General features: G+C 29.2%; 1 long non-coding RNA gene across 1 annotated transcript in view; it reads left to right on the top strand.

The window, feature by feature from the left end:
- The first annotated feature begins 925 nt into the window (after positions 1–925).
- LOC132917187 (uncharacterized) overlaps positions 926–21,551 on the top strand; it is a 202,422-nt gene continuing 181,796 nt past the window's right edge. Inside the window, exon 1 of the long non-coding RNA XR_009660255.1 lies at positions 926–1,379. This is a non-coding gene — a long non-coding RNA (uncharacterized LOC132917187). The remainder of the gene's footprint in view (positions 1,380–21,551) is intronic.

The raw sequence follows: 21,551 nt of genomic DNA, 5'->3' as shown, positions 1-21,551 counted from the left end.
TATACAGTTCTAAACGCACCCATAAGAAGACTTAACATATTATGTATCATTATAATACCTATAATGCTGCCAAACAGACGCGATTTTAATTAATATGCTTTGGAATATTGTCAGTAAACAAGTATAACATAGTATAAGACCGTCTTATTCTATGCAGAGTGATTCATGTAATTATCTATTATTTCGAAACAATTTAAATTTTTGCATATATTTTGTTTATATAATTTAATGTAATTTTAAAGTAAAATTGTTAAATAAAATTATATTTTTACATTTTTTATCATTCTATTTTTTTTACATTTTTACTTTTTTGAATGAGCCCATACATTTTTAATTTTACATTCCTATGCAGAATATTTTCTAGAGTATTCAATGCATATAAATCGAATTTTTAGTAAAATTTATTTATTTATAGGTTTTATAAAGTAGTTGGAAGAGTTGAGTAGTGTACCATATTTTCGCGGTGACCATTGTCACACTACAACCTTAAATAAATTTAGCTAAATAACTATACTCGTTTGAAATTTTCGAAATGCTTCTATAAATATTTTAGAATATGAAATTATATATATTTATATTTTTTTTAACATTCGAAAAAGTATAAACAATTATAACGATAAAAAGTGAATTTTTTTCATTATTATTGTTGTTTTGAAGTATTATATATTATTAATATGATTGTATAAACAAAAAATATTTACTATTAAAAAAACTTAAAACTTTTGAAAATAACGAGTGTTTACACTTAAATGGATCATTGTTTATGATATTTTATGAGTACCTACCTACCTACAATAATATAATATTATGCTCCTTTTATAGTGTTTCATTTATACGGTTAGGTTAGTTGGGTACGGTAGGTGCTCGGGATTAGACGCACCGCGTATTATTACGGAAGTATTACCCACCGTAGTATCATCGAGAGTGGAGCCATGTGCTCACTCGGCCCGCGTTTTCCCGCAGTGTTGTGAACTCTTGGCCACCCCTCGTCCGGAGACAAAGGTCGGACGACACAATGTTGTGTGTCGAAAACCGACAATGAAGACATCATTCAAACCCTTATAATATTGTACGGGAAGATAACGCGCGCGGGATCCGTCGATTCTGCGTGGCCAATGGTCCGTGTAAGTTGCGAACCGGTTTCCGCGCGATCGTCCGGGTGGTGATATTTTTTTTTTTTTACATTGTTACCCACATGCCCATATACCCGAGGGAGTCCTGAATCAACAACGAATGTTCATCTCCAGCTGATGATTTTTCTAAGACGAAGCATGCGGGACAGATCTAAAATGTTCTTTCCCATATATTTTTTGTTTTTTGTGTAAATCAGGGGTCCCCAACATACAGCCCCTTGAAGTTTATTGAACCGACCGACCAAGGTTAGATGTTTGTTTATGTTTCACTAAATAATAAAATATATTTATTAATAGATTTTGATTCCTAATAACTAAAAATATATCATTAAATAATGTATAAGACAACAATAATTATTGTTTTCATTTGTATAAGTATAGGCAATAAAGGTCATTAATTTTAATAATAGAAAAACATAATAAAATCGAATTTTTTTAATCTTTCTAAAATCGAATTATTTCCTTTTTATTAATCTCTAAGCGACATACGTATTATTAGCTTCTTTTAAATATTAACAATATTTTATTACACGGTACTTACTCTAATATTACAAAAAAAAAATACATGAATTTTCAATTTTTTCGCTTGGATTTTAAATTAAATGATTACAAATTTTAATAATGTCTTAAAAAGTTATTTTCTGAAAATATTTCTAAATTGAAATTATTACTGATTTGAATTGTAAGTTATATAGGGTAGCTACAATCTTATAATATAAAGTACGCGCGGGGAAAATATATCGCTTTGCCTATTATAATAATATTGTCTGTGTTAGTAATATATATTGTGTTTACGGGAGTAATGAGACGTATAAGTGTATAGCGTCTTTATAACTTATTGTGTAATGCGGTTAACATTTTTCATTTATTTATTTTTTTAGTCATATTAAATGTAAAAAATAGTATATGATATTTTAAAATAAACAAGTGTGTCTGAAAGAGCATTGTACATAATAAATGTAACTGATTTCCATACAACTCTAAAAAATTGTATTGTTCATTTGAAAAATTGTTGTTTATATAAACACAAATATTTTATGTTAATTTTCTGAACTTTTATGTTGTTTTTGGATATAATAGCGTATAGTAATACTAGTGTACATTTCCCATTATCCCCAAAATATTTAAACATTAAATACTACTAAAATAATAGCTTAAAAACTTTTGTCGTTAATATATTATACTAAATCAAAAATAATATGGCATGACATGTCAATCAAATTCAGATGACGTATGTTATCCGTTTTTATAAGATGTCATTACGAATTCGATCATTCAGCTTATTTCTTTATTTTACGATCGCGGCTTCACAAATTCACGAAACCATTATGATAAATGCTGAAGTATTTTCAGTTTTTATTTAATGTATATAATATACTCGTATATACATAAGATTTTAGAATAATAAATCAGCGTAGCACAGTTAAAAATAAATCGATTATTTGTTATTATATTGGTTTGGTTTATATCTACTATTTTTTTGTTTATTGTTTATTGTACATATATATATATATATATATTAGTATAACATGAAAAAATAATCAAACTTTTAGATTTAAATATTTGTTTAAGACAGTTGGAGAAAAATAATTGGTTTATTGTCGATTCCTCACAAATGTCTAAGCGTAACAATTTGAAAAAAACTCAACGAAGTTCACTTTTAAGTATACATTTAAAAGTTTTGTATTTTAATTGGACATTAGCAACGCGTATTTTCGTTACAGATTCTCAAATAACATGTTTACAATATTCTCATAATTTATAACCTATTATTAGTCGGCATTAGACACGTTGAAATAGAACACTGATTTAATAATAACCACATCTCCGCGATACCCTTGTTCAAATTATATAGGTTAGTCTAAAACGGTTACCGTTTTGAAAAGTATAACGTTTTAATGTGAAAATCGAAAACCTTGTAACAAACCAGGTAATAATAGGCTATACCGCGTTTGCGGCGACGGCGATTGGTCGCTGGAAAAAAAGCGATCGCGTAACTTTTACCCGTGTCCTATCGGTTGTCGTCAATCGTCAATATAAAAATAAAAAATAAATAAATAACTCACAATTATACCGATCTGTTACGAGTACATATTATATTATAATTGAATGCAATTAATATATATATATATATAATGTATGTATTTTATTTATTATGAAAAAATAAATAAATAAGTAGTAGGTACGTCGTCTTGGGTTGTGCAACGGCAGCCACGCGCACACGCACAACACGCTGTGCGTACAATATAATATTATTATTATTATTATTATATATGTACTTGTCTATACCCACGAACACGTCACAGACTTTCCGAGTTATTCAACTTTATGCCCAACACTAAAATATACGATATCGAATACACTGCTATTTACACATACGGCGCGGCGGAGTCGTATTATATTCTCTCTTTCTAATCTCACTACAACTTTACTATGTTATTACACACCTACTACTACAGAATCTATGCGATTCATTCATCGACGTGTGTAGTATAACATCGTGTTATAATAGCTACTACTACGGCGGCGGCGTATTAACAATTATAATATTATTAAAGTATCGAGTGGAGAGCTCGTAACGTTTTTTTAAATTTTTTTATACGTTCTCATTGTAACAGTAATTTATTATAAACGGTTGTACAAATGCATATTACTTTAATAATACTAATAGGTGTTGTATGTGTGCATTTTTACGTCGACGGTAGTCTATAGTTATTATCGCACACACAAAATAATATACTTTTCTCGACGACGACACTGACCCGAGTAAACCGTATTATATTATTAAGCGGCAGAGGTATTTGGGTCGAACGAAGAGACGATAAAAAAACTAAAACACGAATAACGTAAATATTTTTGATTTTTTTCGTTTTGTTTTTGTAACGAATCTCACAACCCAAGAGTTGTTTTATAATAATATCGTTCGTCGTTTTACCAGACGTCTGTGGTAATGTCTGGCGGCGATTATGCTGTTTAAATTAATTGTAATAATATTATAAAAAACGTAGACAGCGTAAAGACATCGGCACAACAACCGGTTGAAACGTATGAATTCGGTGTTCGATTGGTGCACGGTCTGTCGCTTTTTTACATTTCCTCCAATGCGATTTCGTATTATACGTGTTATATGTGATATTTTACGAAATATTTTCGCACGCGCCGAAGACGCCCCCGAAAACAGGTCGGATTAAAATTTAAAATACAGCTTGTTGTGATAATATGGCGACGTAATAATATTGTAATAACGCCACCGGTTATTATAATATTATGTATTATATGCATTATATGTACATGCGGTTTATGTAATGATTCATTTCTTCGCTCCTCGTTATGTTGCAGTTTTCTCACGGAACAATATATTTTAAAATTGCAACGACCTGACACCTGTAGCTAAAAATTGCATTCTGATCAGGTTTTAAGATGATATTATAATATTCTAAGCTCGTTTTGTTGCGAGTCGTATTGGCTCGAGAATTTATAATTTACACCAAAAATAAAAATTTGTAATTTATACCATCCCAGGTAGTTGGTAGTAAAAAATAGCGTTTGTATCTTATAATATGCACCAAAATGAGTATCTATTTATTTGAATATCAAGTATTCGATTACTTTAACGGTGAACTCGTTAACGTCGAGACGGCAGACACCAATGACAAAAAAATCAATATTTTTCTGGATTTCTAACTACCTGTGCGCCTTATTTGGTAATACACAGTAATATATCAGTATTACACATTGTATTGATATCTTATACTTTAATATCGAAAAAATAACTGTGTAAACGATGACTACAGACCTCAGGTCACCGGCAAAATTACTTGCAAATTTCTATTTTTCTTTACAAACACTGTTTGTGCGCGTCTAAATAATATATTTTTTAAATAGTCGAATCGACCTATTAAAACGCGACATTTTACCGTAAGTAGTTCAAGTAGGTGCTCTACGATTTAAAGGCGTATTTCTGTGCATACATTATTATAGCATAATATGGCTATGATGTTAAAAGTGCTATAATGTCGTAGGTAACGCGTTATTGGTCACGGTTCAATCGTTTAGCTCTCGTCTCGTACACACGTATACATAACCTAATCTATATATTGTCATATATTGTGTACTTACATCGGGCGTACGATATATTTGCGTGAGTACAACACTCGGAGAACATGAAACAAGACTATCTTTTCACAGGACAAATATAGCGCAAAACTCCCGGAGGGTGTGGCGCATATAATATACAGGATGCTGTTTCTACAACGATAGTGTCACCGTTAGGACAAACGCACACGCTCGGTGAAGTGACCCTTGAAAATTAGTGTTGTTATTGTTTGTGTTATTGTTATAGATATAATAATAATATGTATTTAACGCTAACCTAACATGATATATGTCAATAGGCACTGTGACGTATAAATACAGATGGACACATATTTATCGATACAAACTCGCAACGGCGATATAGTGCTGACGGAGTTATCGGCGGGTAGACTCAGCAGGTAATAATGCTACGCATATTATTATCATCAGTATTGCCGTGAAAATTTCGCTAGTGGGATATCCTGCAGTATTCGTTTTTGAATTCACCTTGGAGGGGATAACAATTTTTGTGTTCATTTCGCTCTTCATCCATATGGGTGACGTTGTCGCAGAAATACCCTGTATACGTATATATAAATACCGTCGACGCGAAAAAATTCAAAACATACAAGGCGCGAACCTATATATATAATTCATTATACCTACGCATGTGTTAATATAATGTGCATAATAGATTGGAAAATGCACTGAGCGCACACGCGCAGGCAGCTATTTTAATATATCGCATATACCTACAGTGTGCTAGGTATGTACACATCGGTAAACCGTGAGCACCTGCTATTATAATATTGTTACACTGCAACTCTAGGTGGAGTAACAAAAATTGTCGTCACGACGATTGCGTGGATTAACCGAAACCCAAATGGTCGGTGTTATAGTGTAGCATACTTGTGCACGCGCAGGTACACATTAAATATTATTATGTATAATTAAAAAAAAAAAAAAAAAAACGATTGTACTTTTGTTAGTACTCACTAATCTCTGGAACCAGTTATTGTTAAATAGGTACCAAATGTTGCACACGTATTTCTATTATCGAGACTCGGTGAGTGTTTTTATAGATTAATTTTTCGACTTATATACAAAGGTTTCTATCGGGTATAGTTTATGTAGGAATTACGTTTTGGATCACGATAATTGTAAACGTTGTTGGTTACAGAAATAAAAGATATATCTTATAATCTATCTCTATTTATATATAAAAATGAATTTATGCTTGCGACTTATATACTAAAAAACTACCAGACCAATTCGGACGAAAATTTCAGATATTCATTCTTAAAGCAATCTGCAGAAAAACGTTGAAAGTAATTATTACGTCCGGGAATATACCTACCATGGAAAAAAACAGTCCATCACAGGCGGTCGCCCATCTCAATTATGTAATTAGTTCACAAATCGAAGTACGCCAACGCCGATTTGCTCGTTCACTGAGATAGATACACCAAAACCGACGTACACGTAAATAGTCCAGATCTTATATTTTTTTCAATTTTTCCCCGAACAATATCGGGCAATAGTCTATAGTATTACAAACTATAAGTAATGTCATTATAATATGGTCTTATTCAGTATTTTCGTCGAACTGAAAAGATATTATTGTGCGGGACCAGCTCCTGTCGCGATGCGTAGTGAAAATGCTCGTTTTTGCAGTGCGGCAGAGATGCCAAGGATAAAAAGCGTGAATTATTTTTTTCATTTCCCAACCCCTCGACTGAAAAATCGCGTATGTCGGAAATCGCGTCGTCTATATAATAATATTATGTGAATGCATTTTTTGGTGTGTGAGTGTATGTGGTATTATATATATACCTTATATATTATATTATTATATATATTATTATACGCCGTCATCGCATTCGATAGCTCTGACGGGTTTCAACGTCTACACATCTGTCAACCCTTCCCGCGCAAAACGTCTGATACGAGACGGAATCTCTACGAATTCGCGTCTCGTCGCCACTTAAACGTCTAAAAGATATTGACGCGCGGAGTACGCTTCTGCAACGAACCCACAAATACTTCGTCAACGTGACGTATGTATGTGTATGTACATCGTATAAATATTTGTACGAGAATTATATATTATATGGCATACATGTGTGCTATGTATAATATAGAAGCCGTATCTGGCGGGCGACGAAGAGCTTAGGGGCAGCGTTAAATCGGCATTGTTATTTATTTTGAAGTTTGTGAATTTAATTCACTAAAAAACCAGGAAATACACATACACTGATGCACTCAAATATCGGTAAATATGCGCCGAAAATAAAAAAAAAGGTAAATAAAATAAATTCACAAGTATGTTTATGACTTGACACGCACCTACTAACAAAATAAATAATAATATGCATAAACTACTACAATTTCAAGAGTTTATTGTGAAAAAAAAAATAAAATATTTTTTGAAAGAATTTATAAATAATATATTGAGTAATAAAATATTTATTATACGATAGAATCTATCGGATAGATATTAGTATAAATTACAAATTCAATTTTTTTTACTCACTCCCGATATGAAATTAAAAAAAATTAACGAATAAAACCATGAATTTACGTATATTTACGAAGTATAAACTAAAGTCTAAGATATACAAAATAAAATATTGTACGTTGATATAACTAGAATACAATTTGTATAATATAATCATTTATTTTGAATTCATCAATATGTAAAAATTTACAATTCTGTTTATATACATAATATATTACTGCGAGTGCCAGTGCGCCACTATATTATTCATAAAATGATGTATCATACTGGCATATCAACTATGGATATGAAGAGTAGTTTAGGAAAATTCTTGACTAAAATGTATTTATTTATCCACCAATTTTATTTTTACAAGTTTGTAAGGGACAAGGTTACAGCATACTATTACATAATAGCTATTAAGAATATTGAAAATCTAAAATGAATTGATTCTGTATTCAATTATACATTACCTTAATTTATTATCCTTAAATATTTTTAGTAGATTAATTAATTTTTCATCTAAATTGTACACGTTTGTTTTAAATTATTTTAATTAAATATTATAACTAAATTGCATGACGTGTAGGTATAATTAACAATATATAAAAGTCCAATATATATTTTTAAATTTTATTGCGAAGAAGTTATCGGCATTACGTAAACTCTTTTCTTTTTTCATAATAAACCAGAACCACTAACTAGGGAAGAGAGTGGGTAATAATGTAAAAACTATAATGATTAAAAGTTTGTACTTCTATCAGAACACCCTAATTTTCCTCTTTATAATTGTATTTTTGATAAAATCATCGAACAAAAGTTGAGAAAAAAAAATGTTTGTTATAATATTTTGGATTTTTACTAGGAAATTTTTTATCGTGGCCTTTAGCATCAGAATTTTGATATCTTCGGTCCCGTTATTGAAAGGCATTTTGACAAAATTCACCGATACGTGTTTCAAAAATAAGATCGCAAGATCTTTTTGAGCATACAACACATAGATTTATTATAAATAAGTTCGCGTTAGAATTCAATTTTTGATCGCGTGTGTTTTCGGTGCGAATCGTTTTTTTTTTTCAATCCTCTCGTGCAGTTATATTTATTATTATTATTTTCGTTGCCGGTTCCAAAAATATTTGTTTCGAATGACTCGTGAAATTATTATTTTATCATAATATACGTGTACGTGTTTCTCGACCGTTAAGTCTACGACCGGAGTCTTAATAATAATATCTCTGCAGTTCGTTGTTGTTTTCCCATTCGGAATTGTAACATCGCGGTTTACACAGCAATTTCGTAACACCGGTTATGTGAACAAACACACACGCACACGCATAATATTATGTATTATGTTATAATATATTGTACATAGTATGTATATAATATAATAGTATATATGAACGTAAGTTTTTTCAACCAAGGTCAATTATATGTATTTTTAGCTATTATAATAAAAATGATTTATAACAACTCTTGTCCGTTACATTTATACATAGGACGGTTTAATATAATGATTATGAATATTGAAAAAAGGTTCATAATGTTGACTCGAAAAAAAAAATAATAATAAATAAATAATTTATGTGGTTGCTAGTAAAAGTATCTTTCTGATTAAAACTTATACATCTTAATTCCATAGTATCATATTATACGATCTAACATTTTAATGACTGAACTGTTGTTTGAAATTTAAAAAAAAAACAACAACAATATAACAATATAATTAACTGAAGACACTCTGTATAAGAAAACTAGTTCTATTAAATTATATTTAAAGATGCAAATAAATTAATATGAAAATACGTGTATATTTACAAAAAATCTTTTAAGGTTATAATAAACACCATCATAATAATTATGTATACATAAATATAATATACAAGGTGATTCACCGAACATGCGCATTCCCATTTATTCTTCAATTATTAGTTTTGGAATTTTTAAATATTCTTAAAGACCGTGCTATAAAATTCTTGAGATATTTTGTACTACTTACGAAGTGTTCCACGAATAAACAAACTTCTATTTTTGAAATGGTAAGCCTTTTTTTTTGTGTAAATTATTCAACGGACGATTCTTCGGAAAACATTGAGGTATCACAATAAAAATTCGAAAAAAGCAATTTTTTTTGTGTATCGAGGATAATAGGTCTCCGCGATAATGGGTATAATAACGTGTAGTCATGATGATAATATAACTTGTGCAGTTGTATCGAAAATTAATAATTTTTTCATTTTGATATTGCTTTCTGTAATATTGCTGATGAAACAAAAAAAAAAACTGTTCGTCCGTCCCTGCAGTAGTTATTATAGTGGTCGGCGGCTGCCTACCGTGCAAATTTCATTATATTTTGAAATTACGCGCGCGCGTCTGTTATTGTATATACGCGACCCTCCGAACCCAAAAGAAATAACAATTATTTGTACGACGGTTGGTCAATTCATAATATACACATTATTATTATTGTGTTATAATAACATGTGATATACGTACACGATACGCGTTATTTTTGTTCATCATTGTATTTGGGCGTCGGACGATTGTTTGAAGGAATCACGTACAGCGATGACGATTGCGCGGCCGTCCGTAATCGGTAAACGAAAATAAATGAGAAAATAACACTAGTCCCCGCCGTTTGAATTCATTGTGCAAACCAAACACTCGTAATCGACAGATTCTCGAGAGATGGAAAACACCGAGGAACGTCGAGTGCTCTTGTGGTGCCTTTTAACTTATGAAGTCGTTGCGTGGATATTTCGACTTCAGATTCGATTCGATTTGCTTTGTTTTCCTGCTAAAATTTCGAAAAATCACTAACCCAAATACGTCTTACATGATACAACAAAATAAAAATAAAATAAAACAGCAGAAAAATAATGTATAACTATTTTATGCACTTAAAGTATATATTTATATTAAATTAAAACAAACAGTTTGGGTCGATTTAAGAATAAAAATTATTTTTTTAATTATTTTTTTAATTAGATATTTAATTTATCTTGTGATGCAACAAAATGGCCCGTTTCCTATAAACCCTTTACTCAATTATGATGTGTTTATTAAGCAAACATAAATGCACATTCGTTTTTATCGTTTTTTATTATTATTAATATTTTTATTAAGTTTTACGCATATTTTACAGATGCGATATGTAAAAATAAGATTGTGTTTTAAAAAGCGACTCTCATACATTTGAAAGAGTCGGGTACTCGGCTAATTAAATACTAAATATAGGTAGGCACTTTTTACGATTAAATTTATTTCTCCTTAGTGTAATAATTTTCTTTTAGTATTTTAAAACCTTTACGTAAACTACATTATTATGCAGCGCTATTAAAACCCTTTTAATATGTATATGATAAATTATAGTTATTGTCATTCAAGTAGGAAGTCATCTCATTCGACATATGTCATTTTAGACGAAGGAAACGGGACCGCCTACATAGCGAGGGACTATAAAAACTATACAAGCTTGTTTAAAATGAACTCGGGCATATTGAAATAACTAGACACTAAAATATAAATATATATATATATATATTATAATAATTTTTTGTCGGCTACCCTTTTTTATAACCACGTTTTTTTACTTTAAATGATTTATGGTGCTGCACTAGTGCGGGATACTTATATACACAACGCGTTATTGGTGGCAAGAGGTACTTAAAAACGTGATGATTTACAGGACATTTATTATTGTGTTTGAGTGTTGGTGCGCACTGGAATTTAAAAAAAAAGTCCAGGAGAATTTCCACGAGATCGTAAAACGATTCGTGTCATATTTACGGAATTTTCATTAGTTATATTATTATTTATATTGATAACTTATTGTTAAATAATGTGATCAGGTAAAAAAACGACCATGAATATGCGTCGAGTGTATGTCCATGAATTCCAGGAATAACAATACAAATATTTTTATTTTCCATGCATTACGATTAATACAATAATAAATCTCTGGAAAGCCAATCATTTTTTAAACAACTGACTTTGGTTTATAAACTAAATATCCAAAACGATAATAATTTCCATGATTATCGTTGTATAACATAAAAAATAATTCTCCATTAAAGTCGTAATATTTTATTATTATTGCTGTAGACGTATAATAATAATTAATAACCCTTTCATTGGGAAAAGTTAAAAAGTCCAATCTAAAAGTTAAACAAGTTTAAACAAATGATATCCAGACAACTTTATCGGTCATTTGGGCTGATTAATAAACCGATCAATTATTACGCATGGTCTGCGAATATAATAATAGTAAGGGTAAACCAAAATAACAATATTGAAGTCGTAATTTTTCTTTTATACGTTTGATACAAAATCAATAGTTTATATTATAATATTATTCCGAAAATGATAATGATGTCTCTAGTTACCATAAAAATAATGTTAGCATAAACCTAAAATAATTTTAACGGTAACTACTGCAGTGCGACGTAACGAATTTTATTTTATTATGTTCGATAATAATTATTATAGTTTTATAAAGTTAACCAGTAAAAAATAAATACGTATCAACTTAAACTTTCAATATTCAACCAATTTGATTTATCGATATTATGTTTATTTAATTAAGTACTAAAAATGATAATGATAAAAACAAAACAAAAATTACAAATAGGCTTAAAATGTTATGTTTGTTTGTATGTTGTAATACAATTCATTAGATTATCATAACAATATAAAAAGGAAGGTACCTAGAATTATATATAAAATATCATTATATTATATAACTAAATTAAGAAAAAAAATTAAATTATATAGTTAAGACATTCTGTTTTTTTTATTATTATTATTATTATTAAGATTCATTAAATATAAAATCATTTGTGTATATAATTTTAATATAATTTTAAATTATGTCGATATTAATAAAATTAATATATCGTTAATTCATTTCTATGTATTTGATTAATTTACTAATTAACAAAATTAATTTTTTTTATTTTAAGGTTTTTTGTGCCTATTTATTTTCTATATACCTATAATCAACTAATGATAGAGCTATTACTTAAAAAAAAAACTAAGACAATATGTATAATAATAATAATTAATATTTTTCATCGAATTAAACCAAAACGTCTTTACAGCCCACAGGTAGTTTTACCGGTCACATTAACGGAAAATTTTGATTTTACAATCGCGTGTAAACATTGGCAAAAATAAATAAAATAAAAATTGGATAGACAACCATAATTGCACTCGTGTCGTTCACAATAATATTAAGTTCAAACGAATTACGCGCCCGAGCTGCGTGCTCAATAACACTTATTGCTGTCTACAATATTTTCCTTTTGTGTTTAAAATAAAAATTGTAATTGTCAGGTCAAATCGACATGTTTTTAACAGTATTATGAAAAATAGATAAATAATATTATATACCTATATACATTTGTTTTAGAGTTATAAGTTATAACTCATAATGCTATTTATAGAGTTATTAATTATTCAAAAAGCAAACGGCTTACAAAAAAAAAGTTCCATAAGTCAAAATAACTTTACCAATAGTCTTTTTTTATTCATGCCTTTATTGAAAGAGAACAGTTACCATGATTTAAAAAAAGTGTATTACATTTATATTGTTATTATTATTATTATTATTATTATTATTTAACAGTTAGTGAATTAAATACAATTTTACTTAGTGGATACCACGAGCGTTTGACATTCTTCGAAATCCTAATATAATGTTCAATTTCAATTTATATGAAAACTAAATATATACCTACCAACATCTTTCTGTTAGGAAACCTTTAAAATATTTCCTTTTTTTTTTTTACTTTAAGAGGAAACTCTATTTTCATTAGTTGATTATCCATATTATTGTTATGGCTGGAGAGTTCGAAGAAACACGAATTCATTGGAGCACAATAAATAAATAAAAGCCAAATACAATATTGCTTTTTCAAGTAAGTACATGCATTTATTTTTAAATTTCATAATACCTACATTCTTGGCGTTCTTTATAATGAAAAAAAAAAATATTATATTATATTATCCTCTTGCGTTATTGCGTCAAATAAATGCACATCAATTTTTTTTTATTCTTAAATAGTCAAAAAAATATAATAATAACGACCTTCGGACAATAACATAGCCATTTTTGCACACAGTAAGTTATATATGCTATATATATATATATGTGTGTGTGTGTGTTTATAGTAATTACCATTAACGCTTTTTTTCCCGATAAATATAAAATAATAATGTGTAAGTGTTACCAACGTTTACACGACTATGCGGGATAGCGATGACGCTCGCTTAAATTATAATATGCCGACGGTTTTCTTATTGCAAACTATAAAACTTTGTCGAAAGGGGGAAGTTATATAGGCTGCGGCGAAGCAACAACGACATCGATGGGTATCTCACGTATATCGTATATTCATTATTACCTATATATGTATTATAGTGAGTAATCGTTTTCCTGCGTCTCGCGAGTATAATGCCTCCGAGAAAATAAAAAGATTCTTTTACAACATTTTAATTATTATTATCCCATTATATTATTATTATTATTATTGTTATCGTGCGCCGCAGCTCTGGTTTCGACGTCTTGTTATTTGAATTAAATATTTTATTTCGGTCACACACGTGTGCGGTATACGGTTACTGCAGGATCGCAACCGGTCTTCCCCAAGCCGTGTCCTGCTGCTGCTGCTACTACAGTCCTAACCTAACCTACCTACTTCACAGGTGTCAAGTTACGCTCGTTTCGTCGGCCAAGTCCTGCAAACAGCGCGCCCTGTTGTCTCGGTGCAGCGGCGATCCATTGTCCCGCCGAAACGCACATCGTGTGGTTTTTAAGAGAACGGAATAATATTATTATTGTAGTATTATTATATTATTATTATATGTGGGACGAGGGCGAGTTCTTGACGTGCCATTCAAGTGTCATCGCGCCACAGGGATAGCACAATCATAATCATAATCATACAATCATAATCATAATCATACAATAATAATAATAATAATAATAATAATTGTATTTGGTCTACCTACGCACGAAAACGGCGCAATTGAATGGAAGTAAAAACGATTGTTCGCAAATGTTTTTTTTTCTGAACAGGGACAAAACGCAGTGACGGTGGTATCTGCTCTCTTTTACATGCCTTGTGTATACATATTTGTACGCGCGTTATTAGCACAATACGGCCGAAAACCACGCGTCTGCGGGTCACCTGTCAGCACGTCAAGATGTTCTCTTAATTTTTTTCAGCTCTGACTCGAGACCGTATCCAACGAATATTACGACCGTTCTTTCTTTGGTTCAAGAATATATTATCATATGTCGTTGTGTTATAGGAACCTACAGGCCGGTGCCCTTGTCATGTCTGCGTACCGTGTTAAGATCCCGCGAATATGAAACCGCGTGTTTGTTCGACTCTTTTGTATACAGAATGATTCAAAAATGCTCAGTTCGTTTATTTCTCTAATACTACAGTTATACAAAATCTGATATTTTCTATTTTTAAATTTACCTATACTACTTATATACTACTCTAAGTCCTTGTCATTTCATGTTCTTGAGTTTTCCGTACTACTTGAAGAGTGTCCTATGGGGAAAACTTGCGTTTTTTAAATGAGTACCCCTCCCATTTTTATTTTTTATCATTTAATGGAAGAATACCTATTTCTGAAAATGTTCAAATAAAATCAGTATGTAGTTTTTAAATTATTTAACTTTGCGTATTTAGGATAATAGGTATCCCACGGAAACAGGATGAAAGATATATGGAGAATATGAGGATTTGGACATTTTAGTAATTCATATTTAATTAAGATTTTAAAACAAGTTTAATAATAAATTACTAAATCAAATATTATGCCTATAATGTTATAATACAATTTTTAAAATAATTATCCACTTAATAATTTTCAGCAATGAACGGGCTCTAATATTTTGAAAAACTGTTCGAATCTTCAATCACATTCCTAAGGTATAATAAAAACCTTAAAATATAAAAATATGACCTTAATAAGTATTTTTGAAAATTCACAAAATCAAAATAATGTGAAAAAGTTCATTATTTAAAGAAAAAATAGGTGAGCATGTTTGATGAATTACCTTGTACAATATTGTTATAAATACCTATGCCGCATCTTCGATAATAACGCGATTAACTACATCTCTTCGTCAACGAGCATTATCAATTCGTAAATCTGACGCATGAATATTACTTACGACCAAATTCTGCTAACCGTTCATGTGAAAAAAAATCGAAATTCTTCGATACATCATAAATTATCTGAACACATACACACTCACACACACACATACACACACACACACGCACACACATTTATATATTTGGTATATAAATAGCTAGTCTATAATATATATATTTACGCACAATAGAGTCCTGTGATAAATGGTTCGACTTCAGCTCTCGCCTAATCTATTCTTTCCCCGTCTCTAATGATGCCGCGCAATCTTACCCTTTTTCGTTTCTATTTTAGTTGTGAAAAATGTTCCCATTGCAGTGATGAACTCCGTGGTTGGAAATCATTTAAAAATGTTGACAACATCCAACACCTAAATTCCATAAAATGAAAAAAAAATAATATCCCTAAAAAATATCTACGTAAATAATAATAGTTTTTTTTTTCAAATTGTTATTTTAAAACTTCTTTGAATCAGAACGAAACGAAATTTATAGTTAAAATCACAGTCTAAATTTTCAACAGCGGTTTTGCGTCAGAAAAGAGTTTGTTTTTGTTACTTAAAATCTAGTATAATAGTAAGTTGTAAACTTTTTCAATAAATCCACCACAACTCCGAAAGTATAATTGCAAAAACTGCGAGCTGATTTACTGTACTATTATTTTCACCTTAAATTACATTTCTGTTAGTGCGAGGCAATTACTAAAAACACGGTACGCAATAATAAGTAAGTTTTCACTACAACCACCGCATAATATATATATACGATAGGTACGTATTATAGTTAACAAAATACAAATAAAATATTATTTCCGTAATAAAATTTAAGTTTATAACTTATAAATCAGTGAAACGCGCACTATGTTCCATAACAATATATACCTATATATATATATAATATCAAAGGAAAGCAAAACAAAGAACAGCGTTGTAGACATTGTGGGTAAATATTAATTACATTTATGAAATTTCGATGTAATATTTTGTTGTATACGAGTTTAGGTATACGTCTCTGTGGACTAGACGCGCACGCCATCGGGCTTTTCCGGAAATTCGAAGATCAGCCATAGATTTTCTCATTTCAGACGAGATGATGGCTATACTGCGAATAACACCTGCACCAAGCACTTGGGCGACAAGGGCGATTCGAATCCGAATTTGGTTCACGTAATAATATATCGAAAGCTCGTGCATGCATGAATATACCCGAACCTCTATCATGGCTGCGGTTTTTCCGGCCAAAGAGCGTCGCAGCGTGTTGCATCATTGATAAGCCGATACCGTGACATCTGGCGAATTCACTCATGAATAATATAGTCCAGGCAGTTACACGGAAAATCTATTTATTGTTATTTTTTTTTTTTACTTTTCTGCCCTCCGCATGTCTATCTATAATGCAGCAGTATAACGTGCGCCCGGTTTGTTAGACGTTAATAATTATTACAAATATATATTTTTAAAAATCGTTTTCCTCAGCAAAATATATTGAATTATCAATGAATATCGATATGCACTATTTTTTCGGTATACGTTATAGGCTTATCTTTTACCTCCAATGCACGATCGCAATGATTTTATTTTACTACTATTTACTTTAAGTATAAACCGTTTAAATCGACCAGTTAAAATTATTGGGTAAATCATTATATTATAGTTAGGAAATTACAATGATTTATGTATGTTATGTTTACATAATATATGTGTATATATTTTTCAATAACAATATAATATTAATTAATAATACATAATAATTAAATTTTATTTAACAATAATTAAATGTTAATCTACGTATTATTATTATTCACTGTGTAGATAACAGTTCAAAGCCATATTTATTGAATAATTTTAATTTTGTCTTAATAATAGTTTTGAAAGTCCGGATTTGCATAAACATAAAAATCTTAAAATATGCATTAAATTATATCGTCTTAAAAATTTAAAAAATATGCAATGATTTGCATTTTTTTGCAATATGCAATTCATTTATGACTTGCATTATCAAACTTGTTCGATTCAAGTTTATATAATAGTTGATATTGTATATACGCATATTATAAGACGAATATTCGTTTAAACTGGACGTAAAATAAGACGTAAAATTATATTTTAATAATGAATATACTTGTTGATAATTTGAATACAAGTTTCTGATTAATTTATCTAACTACATATTTTATTTATTTATTTTTTTTAAATTTTATTTACGAAATTTAATTATTTAACCTTTAAAAAGTGTTTTGGTAACAGGTTGAACTTATAGAAATCTATTTTATTTAGAATACTAGTCACGGTGCATGCAATAGTATGGGTACCTATATACCGTAGTATATTACCGTGACAATAATTGTTACTCATTACTTGTTCTACATTTTAGTAAATAATTCGCATTTAATTATTATTATTAAATGGATATATCATTATAACTTGTGTTTATTCTTTCACTTTTTTGACAATCAAGCCGTACAAATTTATTTTTTCCTATATTTATGTTGTTAATATATAGTCATTCGGCTATCTAGATGCTGCTACACTCTAATATACATAATACGTATTATACACATATATATTTATTCATAGGTACTGACCTTTCACAAACTGCTTCCTAATTGTTGGTTATGTATTCCGTTTAGTGTTGCAACTTTTGTATCAATTTTAATGCTTCCAACCTAGTTCCTGTTTAGTGTGTATATTTCGAGTTTATTCAATTAGCAGTAACAATATTCTTGCGCCACTATACTCGGTGTACGCTTAGATTATAATACACATATTTCCAGAACAATCAATCGTTAATTATTAAATGTCTATTCGTTTGAATGTTTTGTATGTATCCTGTTATTATAAACTATAATTAAGCATAATAAGCGGTCGACCTTATTTAGATTTAATAAATATTAATTTAAAAATATTTATCGATATGTCACAAGCGTTGTCGTATTTTTCAATTCTAATGAAGAATAATAATTATACGACGAGAGTGGGATTTTAAGATATTTCACAATGATATAGTAATATAATACTTAGATCATAATATTATGTACCTTTTTAAATCATAAATAATTTTTTGCCCTCCGCATGTTTAGTAATATGAATGCAATTTTTTTATTATTTATTATACAGAAGATCTTGGAAATATTATCATAGTAAATTTTAAAAACTCCCGACTATATGTATAGTAATATTATATATTATTATCATAATAGCGTATATTCATATAATAATATATTTCTATCTCGCAGAACGGCGCGGACGTCTTGGTCCCGGGGAATGGCATAATGAGTGAAAGAAAATTTTACTCGGTCATTGTGAGCCACCGACGAGCGAACAAAGAATTCATTTTACGTCACTGCAGCAATCGCTTAGGTCTGCTTTCTCACCCTCAATATTCATCTACAAAGAAGCTATATAGCTGTTCCGAGTATGACGGACGGGGCTGACGCTGTGTGTGTATAGGTATGCCAGCTACGTCTATTATTATCACAAACAATGCGCCAGTGCTTTCGCCATTTCTTGCGCAAAATGCAAGGAATGGAGCTACAACTTTTTTCTTCTTTAAACACGTTAACAACAAGTTATGAGTACAATTTTTATAATTGGAAAATTTAAAATGAGACTTCTGAAACAAGACGCATTTAATATATTATGTATAGTGTGTTATGCAGACATATTATAGTGTGAGAACGACAAAATTGCATTAAAAAGAAATAAAGTTTATACCCCGTACTCCATAAGTACAGATATATAATATATTATATTATGATGATGTATATTTTTATTGCCGTTTTAAAAGTTAACTGAATAAAATTACGCGTTGGTAAATCATTGCAAAAAAATGTACTTTCTCTGCGTGAGAATATAGTTTTATCTTAATGAAGACATATTTAATTGAAAATTATTTATATAAATAAAAAAAAATAATATTAATAATTATTATTTATGCAATTTAACAACTTTATTATTATTATTATTATTATCATTCATTACGGACATTATAATTACCAGTTGGCAGTTGGCGTAGGTTCCTTTAAATATTATACGGACAATACATTTTATCACGCTTGCAAAAAGTTGAGTATTATAACACTGCAGCATTGGATGATATTGAGAAAGTGCTACGCTTATCCGGCGTGTTAAATTGCGTAAATTTCAGTAGACATTATATATAACTGTTATTATTACATATAGAGGATGTGGAACCTCACCTTTATGAAGTTTTATCACGAGTGTATCGGGTATAAGATGTTGTCTGGACTAGAGATTATTACTATAATAAAAATATATAATATATTATACAATACCTATAATAATTGATGTAATGTAAAACACATTCTGGGTAGGAAAAAACAGATTTTTTTAAAATTGAACAAAATACAATTTTTAATCGTTTAAAACTATGCTTTTTGATTTTGTTTAAAACGATTAATCTATTTTAATTATTATTATTATTATTATTTTTTATGTTTTAAAATACATTTAAAGCAATTTAATTTTTTTTTAAATTATTAACAATAATTCAATTAAAACATTAAACATTTAAAAAATAATTTCTTAAAAATAAAAAAATACAACATATTATTTTTTTATTAGAATTGAACTAATAGTAATAACAGGTATTTTTTCAAATTTAAATAAATTATTTTAAATGTCATTAAAGACATTTCAAACAATTCAAACGTTTTAATTACGTCTATAATATATTATTATAATTATAATAAGTAACAGCAAAGGATAACTGGTAAGAAAATTTAAGTGCTAACATAAAAAAAAAAATTGGCGGATTCGTCGTCAATAATAATATTACTATTTTATTTAAATTTTTATCATTCATTAAAATATTAGCTTCACTGTTACTAATGAGCACTATAGTCATTGGCCATAATTGAGTATATTTTTTCTTTTTTACATAGGTAAAGTAATGATAAAAATGAGCTATTATTTAAAAGTGTCGTATTTGATTGTTTTATGTGACTAATACATTTGATTATTTTTCAACGCCAGTGCGGTTACATTTGATGTATTGTATAAGTGTGCTATATTTTTTTCTGTAATATTTTTCTGATTGAGATGTAGTTTTATGATAGCACATAAATATGATATTCATCATAAGCTTATAATATGATTAGTTTGAGTTAATTTCTTGAAGACTGTATAGCTATACAGTTAAATGTACCATTTATAATTACTAAATTTTTTCTAATTTAAAAATAAATTATGCGTACATCATAAAACAAATTGTGTTGTTTAAACTATTCTTCATTTTGCACAATAATATCATTCAAACGTCTATATTATAGCTATACTGCTTTTCAATTTGTTCAATAACCAGTACAATATAAAGTAATATATAGTAATATTTACATGCACATTGGCAATTTATAATTACATATTATTGAATTCCCACATAGGAAAAACGTGTGACTACGCAGTAATTTCATTTTTAAATTATTATCAAATAATAATCATTTCGGATTTGAGAGTTTTTGATTACCAATAAAACACAAAACAAGTCAAAAATGTAAATAAAGTGTATGCACATTGTAATGCGTGCTACTATGTTAGTGATATTTAATGTCATTATTATACGCGTCTGGATAACGCATACCAAATTCGGCAAATTCATTTGATTAAAATTACAAATCATTTCATGTCATTCATCGGTTAAATATTTTAGGATTATAAT

This window comes from Rhopalosiphum padi, chromosome 1 (genome assembly GCF_020882245.1).
Source record: "Rhopalosiphum padi isolate XX-2018 chromosome 1, ASM2088224v1, whole genome shotgun sequence".
Lineage (NCBI taxonomy): Eukaryota > Metazoa > Arthropoda > Insecta > Hemiptera > Aphididae > Rhopalosiphum > Rhopalosiphum padi.
This window is presented reverse-complemented; position numbering and strand designations above follow the sequence as displayed.